The sequence below is a fragment of the Chrysochloris asiatica genome, unplaced genomic scaffold (assembly GCF_000296735.1).
Source record: "Chrysochloris asiatica unplaced genomic scaffold, ChrAsi1.0 scaffold00221, whole genome shotgun sequence".
NCBI lineage: Eukaryota > Metazoa > Chordata > Mammalia > Afrosoricida > Chrysochloridae > Chrysochloris > Chrysochloris asiatica.
The window spans coordinates 520,910-532,234 of NW_006408739.1; the positions used below are offsets into that span (position 1 = coordinate 520,910).

At 40.3% G+C, this 11,325-nt stretch overlaps 1 protein-coding gene across 1 annotated transcript in view; it reads right to left on the reverse strand.

Moving 5' to 3' along the window:
- The window catches only part of PLEKHH1 (pleckstrin homology domain containing, family H (with MyTH4 domain) member 1), a 79,191-nt gene that overhangs the window by 58,564 nt on the left and 9,302 nt on the right, over positions 1–11,325 (reverse strand). The gene's annotated exons all lie outside the window — the stretch shown is intronic.

The following is an 11,325-nucleotide window of genomic DNA, read 5'->3' on the forward strand; positions in this document are numbered from 1 at the left end:
ATTCCAATCAGTTATAGACTTAAGAACAGATTTACAAGCTTTCTGTAATCATGTTTCCCGACATTCCTTTCTATCCCACTCAATTGTCTATTTTACAATAGTTGGCAAGGAAAACCAATATTCATAAGACAGTCAAGCATATTAGTATTATTTCCCCGCTTCAGACTATGCCTCGATCCCTGTATCACAGAGCCCTGTTGGTCCAAAGTTAAGCATGCATCACTATTTACCTCTGTTCCACTTAGGCCATGCAAACCTGTCTCAGTGTTTCCCTGTCTATCTTGTTCTTTCACCCCTCCCCCTTCTTGTGTATTGCCCTCCACAACTCCCGAACTATGATGTGTCTGTCACCTACCCTGTGCTCTATTGTTGCCTCCCTTCACTGCCTCCAACCACCCACCCACCCACCAATAACCAACAAAGTTTTGTTTGTTTTCCCCCTTTTTAGTATGTGTATCTTTTCTTAGGCATTTTAATGCTTCCATGTTCTTCTTGGATTTTCATCTTCTTGGAATGTTGTGAAGTATTAATTTTCTTTGAGGTTACCTTATAGTCTATTAACTTTTTCCTCCATTTAAGACAGTCTATTTTATCCTGTAATCTACTTGACCTTCTCACCACCTGGATCTCTTTTCTTTTGTATTTACCTTCTTTCACACTGTAATTGTTTTGATCATAGACTGACCTCCAGAACCTCTGAATTTGTACTTATTGTTTTGTTCTGTTCTCAACTTTTCCATTTGTCGATTGAGTTCTGGGTGGTACTGCCATGTATGTCAGTCTCTGATTGTTGTCTGTTTTTGTTGGTTCTCAGTCCACAGAACTCCCTTTAGGATGTTTTGTAGTGCAGGGTTGGCTTTGGCAGAATCCCTTAGCTTCTGTTTATCCTGGAATGTTTTGATTACACCTTTGTATTTGATTGACAGCTTTGCTGGGTAGAAGATTCTTGGTTGGCAGCTTTTTGGGTTTTTTTTCTTTCAGAGTTTTATGTATGTCTCCCCATTGCCTTCTTGCCTGCAGGGTTTCTGCTGAGAGATCAGAACTTAATCTGATTTGCTTGCCTTTGTATGTAACAGTTTGCTTTTCCCTAGCTGCTTTCAGAATCCTGTCCTTATCTTTGATTTTGGAGAGCTTGATTATTATATGTCTTGGTGATTTTCTTTTGGGGTCTACCCTTCCTGGGGTTCGTAGAGCTTCTTGAATGCTTATCTTTTTGCTTTTCAGGACATTAGGGACATTTTCTTCCAAAAGCTCTTCAACTATCTTCTCTGTGGACTTGTGTAATCCTTTCTGTTCCAGTATACCAATAATTCTTAAGTTATCCAACATGAATCTTAGACCAACTTCAGATTTTTTTTTATCCTTTTTTGTGCTTGCTCTTCTATCTTAGTAGTGTTGAGAGATTTATCTTCTAGCTCACTAGTTCTGGCTTCCATCTCTTCAATTCTACTCCTTTGCCCTTTCAGTGTAGTGTCCATTTCTGATATTCTATTATTAATCATTTAGACCTCTTTTTTTAGGTTTTGAATTGTTTCCAATGCTGTAGTTATGTTATTTGATTGTTCCTGTAGCACTTTCCTGACTTCTTCCTTATTTTTCTCAATTCCTCTGTGAAGTGTTTTGATACATTTCATAATCATTTTTCTGAATTCCTTCTCAGGCATTTCCAAAGTATGACCTCCTTCCAATATGGAATCAAGGTCTACCTCCAGCTCATTTGTCTCAGTCACTTTATTTTGTTTCTGGACATGTCCAGAGATTATCATTTGTTTCTTAGGCATATTCAATAGTTGTCTGTGACCTTAATAGCTTGACTATATGACCGCAATTGCTGTCTCTTTTTGGATAATATAGGGAGAGAAAGAGTCCCCTCTAAAGGTAAAGAGGGAATCAAAAAACAAAATGGCAACAACAAAAAAGACAGATTGATACTGTGGTGTAAAATTGCAGAAAAGAGAGAAGAGAAAAAAAAGAGAAAAAAACCCACAAAACCAAATCTGTAGCCAAATATGAGTATGACTTTAATGTCCCTCTCTCGGCTTCTTGTCTTCAAAGCCACCTGAGAAATTTTAACATGCCACTGTTGGTCGTTATGACCTGTTTCCTTTTTAATCTGTCTGTCTCCCACTCCAAAACCCCCATTCAGGCATTTTACCTAGTGATAAACAGTTCAGGGCCAGCTGTAGCCATTTTGCACTTCCATTTGGTTTCAAGTGGAAACTGTCCCTTTAAATTCTGCTGAGCAGATCTGTGCTGTGCGCATTTGTAGTAGAGCCCTGAGGGTGGTTGCTCAGGCAACCCCTCTAGTCACTAGAATGGAGGTGCACAGACAGCAAGGGACCAATAAACAGACACACAAAAAATAAAAAGAATGTCTACACTTTTATGTCCAAGGATGGGTCAGGCGTCAAGCATCCGTGGAGGCTCTGATCCTTCCCCCACTCAAGATGATTGCTCCGGGAGCTTCTGAGGCCGGCAGATTCACAGGTACTGGAGTTTTTGCTTCCACTACAAATTCCACTGGCTGTAAGCCTTCAAACTTTTTAAATATTCCTTTATATGAGGTTCAGAGTTCTGGAACCATCGCTTGAACCTGCTTCGTCTAGTATTCTGTGTTATCGCTGATAGAGATCCTCACTGATCCATCATCAAGCCATGCCTCCCCTTTCCTTTTTTTTATAAAGATTTTATTGTGAATTGGACTTCTGGTGTGGTGCTGTAGGATCAGCACTGGACTGTGAACCATAAGGTCAGCAGTTCAAACCCACCAACTGCTCTTCAGAAACCCCATACATGGTTGCTATGAGTCAGAACCGACTCGACAATACATAACAACAACATTGTGAATTGAGTGAAGGTTAACAGACAAGCTTTACATTCAACAAATTATATGCTTTGTTTCATCTCAGTGATTATAATCTCCCTCCCTGCAACAACAGTTATCCTACTTTCTTCCTGTGGCTTCCCTTTGACATCTTTTTATTGGTTATTATGAATTGAATGAAGGTAAACCAAACCTTAACCCTAGTGTAAAGGGTATGTTGAAAATCATGCTTCCCTTGGAGGAGCCTTAGTGGCACAGTGGTTAAGCACTCAGCTGCAAATGGAAAGACTGGTCATTTCCCTCAGTTTTTATAAAAATAACTTTTGTGGATTACCATTGGACTTCTGGTGTGGTGCTGTAGGATAAGCACAGGACTGCAAGGTCAATTTGAACCACAAAGTTGGCCATTCAAACTTCACCTTGGAAACCCTACACTGGGTTGCTGTAAGTCAAAAGCAACTCGGTAGCACTTAACAACAACAACAACAACATTGTCACTGGAGTACTCCCAGGTGTGTCTGCACTCGTATGCCATTTTGAGTTTTCAAAGGGCCAACTCTTCTTTTAGTGTAGCACTAACACTTTGCACAATGGCAGATCTTCCTTCTTCACTCTTACTTAAAGAGAACTCTGCAAACTCAAGCTATGGGTCAGCCACCTTACTTGGGGGCTAGTCTCCTCTTGGAGTCCTGGTGTGGTGCTGCAGGATAATGCACTGGGCTGCAAGGTCAGTGGTTCAAACTCACCAGCTACTTCTTGGAAACCCTATTATTGTTGTTAAGTGCAATCAAGTTGTTTCCAACTCATAGTGACCTTGTCTAGGGTTTCCGAGAAGCAGCTGGCTGGTTTGAACTGCCAACCTTGTGGTTCACAGTCTAGTGCTGATCCTATAGCACTATGCCAGGAAACCTGATACATGGTCATTATAAGTTGGAATGGACTTCATGGCACTTAACAACAACAACAGTCTCCACTTGGAGGGCCATCTAGAACCATGTCCTCAGCTGTCCTTAAACTGAGATCTCTGTGGGTCTGGGGTGACATGCCAGCAAAGGAGGTATCAGGCCTAGGCGGCGGGCAGAAATCCTCTTTCACCAGCTCTGACTCCCACAGAGGACTCAAAGCAGCCCTAGGCTGGCTGCAACAACTTGATGAAATGAACTTGTCACCTATCTGGAATTTAACCCTCATGTCCACAACTCTTTGTGACACTCAGTGATGCCATGAAATAACAGCCTTGTGGCAGCCATCAAAGAGGTCCTGGTGGTGCAGTGGTTAAAGAGCTCAGTTGCTAACTAACAGGTCGGCAGTTTCAACCCACACGCCATTCCACAGGCAGTTCGCTTCCATAAAGATTTGCAGCTCAATGGCAGTCAGTGTTTGGTTATTTATTTTGGTTGCAATCACAGTTGCTGTTGTCATTGTTAAATACCACTGAGTCAGCTCCAACTCATAGTGACCCTGCATATGGTTTTCAAGGCTTTGAGGGAGCAGAAAGTACCATCTTCCTCCTGTGGAGTGGCCAACAGACTCGAACCACCAACCTTATGGTTCACAGTCCAGTGCTTATCCTATGGAGCCACCATGCAATCAAGGTTGTTGTGCTGTTAAGTGTTAACGAGTTGGTTCCAAGTCATAGTGACCCTGTATAGGGTTTCCGAGGAGCAGCTGGTGGGTTTTAACTGCTGACGTCCAGTCAGGGTTGTTGTTGTGTGCCATCAAGTCAGTTCTGACCCATCATGACCTTGTATAGGGTTTCCGAGTAACGGCTGGTGAGCTTGAACCACCAACCTTGTGGTTCAAACTGACTTTACAGTCCAGTGAATTAACCACAGCGCCACACCAGGACACCACCACAACCAGGGTAACCTGGTACAAAAATGGCATGGAGGTGGTGTCTGACCTCACACTTCACAACAGGCCAGGAGGAGAATCACGAACCCAAGGCTGATTCCTATGAGACAGAGATCAGCCACACCTCCACCCGTCTTTAATCTATTCTCACACCAAACATCCTTCCTTGAGATTCTATTTCTCTGCTAGGTTTGAGTATCCATTTCAATGGCCATACATAACTTATATGCAATACTCACAATTATTGGGCTTATTAGCAAAATTAACAGGGTACACTTCAGGATCAGAAAACAGTCAGGAGCGTTCTCTGGTCCTTAGCCTCTCACCCACACAGTCGCTTGGCCTCTGCCCCGCTTGGACAAGATTTTTCATCTATCTGACTTGCCTGTAAGCATCTGAGCAGGACATGATGCTTGGTAAAGTAGAGGGACAGGTTAGCTATTAAGTGGTCCTAACTCTGCTGTACTCAAAGACAATGGATTTTAACTTTTTTTGCAGGGGCAGAGGGCAACAGAGGAATAGAATAGAAGGGGAAGAAGGAATAGAAGGGCTCTAAGTCTTGTCTGTGGTTATACCATACCCCACTTCCTTGAGCCCCTGAACTTCCTCTGAGCACACTAGGGGCTCAGGGTACCCACTAGAAGGGCAGTTGAATGGGTCTCATAGGTAAAGGCCATGGCAGAGGTCAGTGACATCAGGAATCAGGATGGCATATGGAGCATGTTTCAATACAGATTCCTGGGCCCTGCCTTAGTAAGTCTAAGGCAGGAATGGGCTTAAAAAAGAAAACCCCAGACAATTCTGATGCAGATGGTTCCCAGACCACACTAAAAAACTCTAGGTGGGCCACAGAATGAAAGCAAAGCTGACTCTTTTGGGGATGGAACCTGGGCTCTTCTCAAATGGCGTTCAGTAACAAGAACTCTATCATTACTGAAAACTACTACAGTGGACAAGAGAACAGCCTTACAGAAGAATCAGGGGTTAAGAGAACAATCAAAACCTCTCTCCACATGTACACACACACACACACACACACACAGAGTGAATCAAAGTTCTAGAAGTCATCTGTTTCCAAAGCAAGCCAGATATGTCAGTACAGAGATCTGCTGAGGGATATTCTCTAATGGTTTTATGCAACTTCAGTATATGGCTAACTAGTTCCAACAGCCCTTGTAGCCTCTTTTATATTACTTGGCCTTCTCACAAATTCTGAGGTATTTAAGGATATGTTTCTGGGCCTTGTGTTCTATCTATACCTTGGGAAACTGGTATCTAAACAGAATTGCTGCCTCCGAACAATCCCTGGTCTGAAGGGGAAGGAGCAATATCCACGGCTCTTTGTTTAAGGGAACTGAACTGAACAGAAGCATTTATACATTCAAAAGGAATCCCCAGACTACAAGTGTTTGGTATAGAATTCCAAAACTGAATTATTCAAAATCCTGGTTGGCAAAACTGGTAAGGGATTTTGGAAAAGAAGTGAATAATGTGGTATTAAAACAGGATTTAGGAAAAGTCACTTCAATTCGAAATCTCCAAACTAAATAAAGAGGGATGTTCTATTACATTATGTCTTCTATAAATCTACTCAAATCCCTCTTGAAACTACATTTGTTGTTGTTGTTAAGTGCCATCAAGTCGATTCTGATCCATAGCGACCTTGTATAGGGTTTTCAAGGAGCAGCTGGTGAACCTGAACCATCGACCTTGCAGTTCAAATGGTTTTGCAGTCTGACGCATTAGCCCACACCGCCACACCAGTACTCCTGAAACTACACAGAAAGTACATAAATAAGAAAAAAAATTTAAATATTAGTTCTGACATTGTCATTTATTCATCCTGATACCCCCTTCACAGCTCTTTTGTGGATAGACTGTACACCCCCACTTTTCAGATGGGATAAGTGAGGCATAGGCTTAAACCTGAATGACAAAGTCTAAAAACGAATTCATGTTAAATTCTCCATCTACATAGGGTATAAATTCTTTATAATGGATTTCAGTAGTGTTCTGACTGCTCCAGGAGGCCAAGGAAGAGAATTGAGGGAAATGGCTCCTATTGAACGGAGCAAGAAGATATGGATTCCAAGATTTCTCTACAGAATGGAAAGAGCCCACGGATAATCTGGCTCTGGGATTAGTGGTCCTGGCAAGCTGGGTGTCTATGACAACAGCATACTCGATCTTAAGAGGTACAACAGCAAAGGCAAAGTCTATATTGCCTCTTCTTCTCACCCTTCAGCTAGCTTCTCTTGCTGTTTGTTAAGTGCTGTTCAGTTGGTTTCAACTCATAGCAACCCTGTTCAGGGTTTCCAAGGAGTGGCTGGTATGTTTGAATCACTGACCTTATACAGTTTAATGCTTATCCTACAGTGCCACACCATGATTCCTATATATATTTGTACCCACATTCATCAAGCCGATTCAGACTCACAGTGACCACACAGGACAGACTAGAACTGCTATATGGGGTTTCAGAGGCTCTACATCTTAATAGGAACAAACAGCCTCACCTCTCTTTCCACAGAGCAGCTGATGGGTTTGAACCACCAACCTCATGGTTAGCCCAATGCTTAAGCAACTGAACCACCAGAGCTCCTGTGGAGTAACTGGAAAGCTCTGAACACTTTATAAGTAAATAAATACTTTCTTTCTCTACAATCCCTTGGTTCTATATGAGTAGAATTTCCATAATATCTACCCCTTCTTCTCTTCAAGGCTGCCTTATTTATTTACCATTGATTTGTGTGTGTGATACAAATATATATATAACAAAACACTTACAACAATCATCTGAAACTCATTATCTATATGAGCTCAAACAATTAACAATTACGTTAAAAAAAAAAAAAAAAAGATGAGAATGTAAGAGGACAAGGAAACTAAATTAAGGAAACTAAATTAAGAACAACCAGAAAGGAAATAATGAAAATGTTCAGGCATTGTAAAGAATGTAACCAATGTCACTGAATAATTTGTATAGAAATTGTTGAATGGGAAACCAAACTGCTGCTTAAACCTTCACTGAAAACATAATAAAATATCCTTAAAACAAAACAAAACAAAATGATTTCAACTTTCTTTTGCATGTTCAGTTCAGTGAGATTACATTTATCATGTTATGCAACCATCACCACAATCCATGTCCACACTTTCCATTACCCTAAACAGAAAGCAAAACCCAAAAGCAATGACTCCCCTTTTCAAGTAATTGTTGATTATATGATCTCATATAGATAATTGGTCTCAGATGATTTTTGTGTTTTACTATATGTATTTGTACCACACACACAGACATATACCCAAATCAATAGTAAATAAATAAATAAGGCAGTCTTGAAGAGATGAAGGGATAGATATTTTGAAAGTTCCACTTACCCAGAACCAAAGAGTTGTAGAGAAAGAAGGTATTTATTCTAACTGAAATACAGTATGTTACTGTACAAATATACCTAATATGTTTATCCATTCCTCTGTTGTTGTTGTTGTTGTTGTTAAGTGCCATCAAGTCATTTCTGACTCAGAACGACCCTGATTAGGGTTTTCCAAGGAACAGCTGGTGGGTCTGAACTGCTGACCTTGCCATTCAAACTAACCTTGTGGTCCAGTGCATTATCCTGCAGTACCACACCAGGATTCCATTCCCCTATTCATTGATAGTGAAAATATTTCCTTTTTTTTTTTTTTTTTCATGTATTCAAAAATACTTAAAAAGCATTCTTCTTTTTTTCCATTCCTGTCTGGACTTAATAGACTTTATATTGTTTCCCTGCACTGCAGAGTTTGAAAAGTTCCGCATTTGGTTTCTATTGTTTCTAGACTCACAGATTGCTAGTTGTTCTCTACTACCTGTCAGGAAAGGTGTGCATACGGATTGCATTTTTTTCATCATACTTGTTCAGTCTGCATGTTGAGTAAATAATCCAAGAAGTTGGATTATATGAAGAAGAATGTGGGATCAGTATTGGAGGAAGACTCATTAACAACCTGCAATATTCAGATGATACAACCTTGCTTGCTGAAAGTGAAAAGGATTTAAAATACTTACTGGTGAAGATTAAAGACTACATATTTCAGTATGGATTGCACATCAATGTCAAGATAACAAAAATCTTCACCACTGGACCAATAAATAACATGATAAATGGAGAAAAGACTGAAGTTGTCAAAAGACTTCAATTTGCTTGGATCAACACTCAAGAAACCAAATGATGTATTACAATAGGCAAATCTGCTATACAAAACCTCTTTAAAGTGTTCAAGAGCAAAGAGTTGAGGACTAAGGTGTAACCTGACCCAAGCCATGGTATTTTCAGTAGTCTCATACGCATGTGAAAGAAAGTTGGACAGTGAATATGGGTGACCACAGAAAAATGGATGCATGTGAGCTGCGGTGTTGGAGGAGACTACTGAGAGTACCATGGACCTGCGATATGTAAGGAGTCCTGGTGTGGTGCTGTGGGATAAAACACTGGACCACAAAGTCAGTTTAAACCGCAAGGTCAGTGGTTCAAACTCACCAGCTGCTCCTTGGAAACCCTATACAGGGTGGCTATGAGTCAGAACCAACTTGATGGCACTTAACAACAACAAAAACATGGGCAAAATATTGAATGATGCAGAAAACATCAAAAGAAGATGGAAGATGTACAAGGAGCCACTGTACAAAAAAGAAATAAGTGCTGTTCAACCATTTCAAGACAAAGCATATGCTCAAGAACTGATGGTACTGAAGGAAGAAGTCCAAGATTCACTGAAGGCACTGGCAAAAAACAAGGCTTAAGGAATTGACGGAATACAAATTGAAATCTTTCAACAACTGATGCAGCACTGGAGGCACTCAGTCATATATGCCAACTAATTTGGAAGACAGCTGCCTGGCCAACCGACTGGAAGAAATCCATACTTACTCCCATTCTAAAGTGAGAAGACCCAGCATAATGTGGAACTCATCGCACAATATCATCAATATCACATGCAAGTGAAATTGTGCTGAAGATACTTAAAAAACAGCTGCAACACTACATCAACAAGGAATTGCCAGAAACTCAAACCAGATTCAGAAGAGTACATGGAAATAGGGATATCATTGCTGATATCAGATAGATCTTGGCTGAAAGTGGTGAATACCAGAAAGATGTTTACCTGCGCTTTACTGACTATCCAAAGGCTTTCGACTGTGTGAGTCATGACAAGGTATAGACAACATTGCAAAGAACGGGTATTCCAGAATACTTCATTGTGCTCATAAGAAACCGGTACATAGAAAAGTCCGTTATTAGGACAGAACAAGGTGTTACTGAATGTTTAAAATCAGGAAAGGTGTTCACCAGGACTGCATTATTTCATTATACTTATTTTGTATAGTATACAAAATCGGTATGCTGAGCAAATAATCCAAGAAACTGGATTATATGAAGAATAACATGGCACCAGGATTGGAGAAGACTCATTAACAACCTGCAGTATCCAGTGATATAATGTTCTTGCTGAAAATGAAGAGGACTTAAAATAATTAATTGATGAAGACCAAAAACTACAACCTTCAGTATGGCCTGTACCTCAATGTCAAGGAAACAAAATTCCTCACAACTGGATCAATAAATAATATCATGATAAATGGGGAAAACTAAAGCTGTCAAAAACTTCATTTTGCTCGAATCCACAATCAACATTCAAGGAAGTAGCAATCAAGAAATCAAACAACACATTGCATTAGGCAAATCTGCTGCAAAGACCTCTTTAAAGTGATCAAGAGCAGATATCAGTTTGAGGACTAAGGTGCACCTAACTCTAGCCATGGTATAGTCAAACAGTCTCATATGCATGTGAAAGTTAGAAAATGAATAAGGAAGTCCACAGAAGAATTGATGCATTTAAATTATAGTAAGAAAAATAGTTAAAGTACCATGGACTGCCAGAAAAACAAACAAATTTGTGTTTGAAGAAGTTCAGCCAGAATTCTCCTTAAAAGCCATGATAGTGAGACTTCCTTTATCATACTTGGGACATGTTAACAGGAAGGACCAATCCCTAGAGAAGGACATTATGCTTGGTAAACTGAAGGTTCAACGAAAAAGAGGAAGACCCCCAACAAGATGGATTGGCACAGTGGTAGTATCAACAGGTTCAATTATAGCAACAATTAGAAGGATGGTGTAGAACCGGGCAGTGTTTTGTTCTTGTGCACAGGGTCACGATGAGTTGGAACCAACTCGATGGCACCTAACAACAACAACAACAGCCTGTTCTCTCCTCCTCTCTCATATAAACCAAACCCACAAATTTTAGCTGAGGCACATGGCACCCCAAATAAAGACTACATTTCCTTATCTTTCTTGCAGGTGGGTGTAACCCTATAAATAAGTTTTGGCCAACAGGATAAAAGCAGAAGGAATGTATACAACTCTTGGATCATATGTTTAAGGGGAAGGGGTTAGGATATAGACATCTGAGTGAACCATCTTCAAATATGTGAAGGCATCATTTTAGAGGTAGACTACTATGTCTGACATATTATACAAGAGAGAAATAAACACCTATCTGGTTTAAACCATTGCTATTTTTTTTTCCAGGCATATATAATAATTTACATCTCCAAAGGGCACATTCTGCAAGTCTGCTCCCGGCCACCAGCTCTTAGT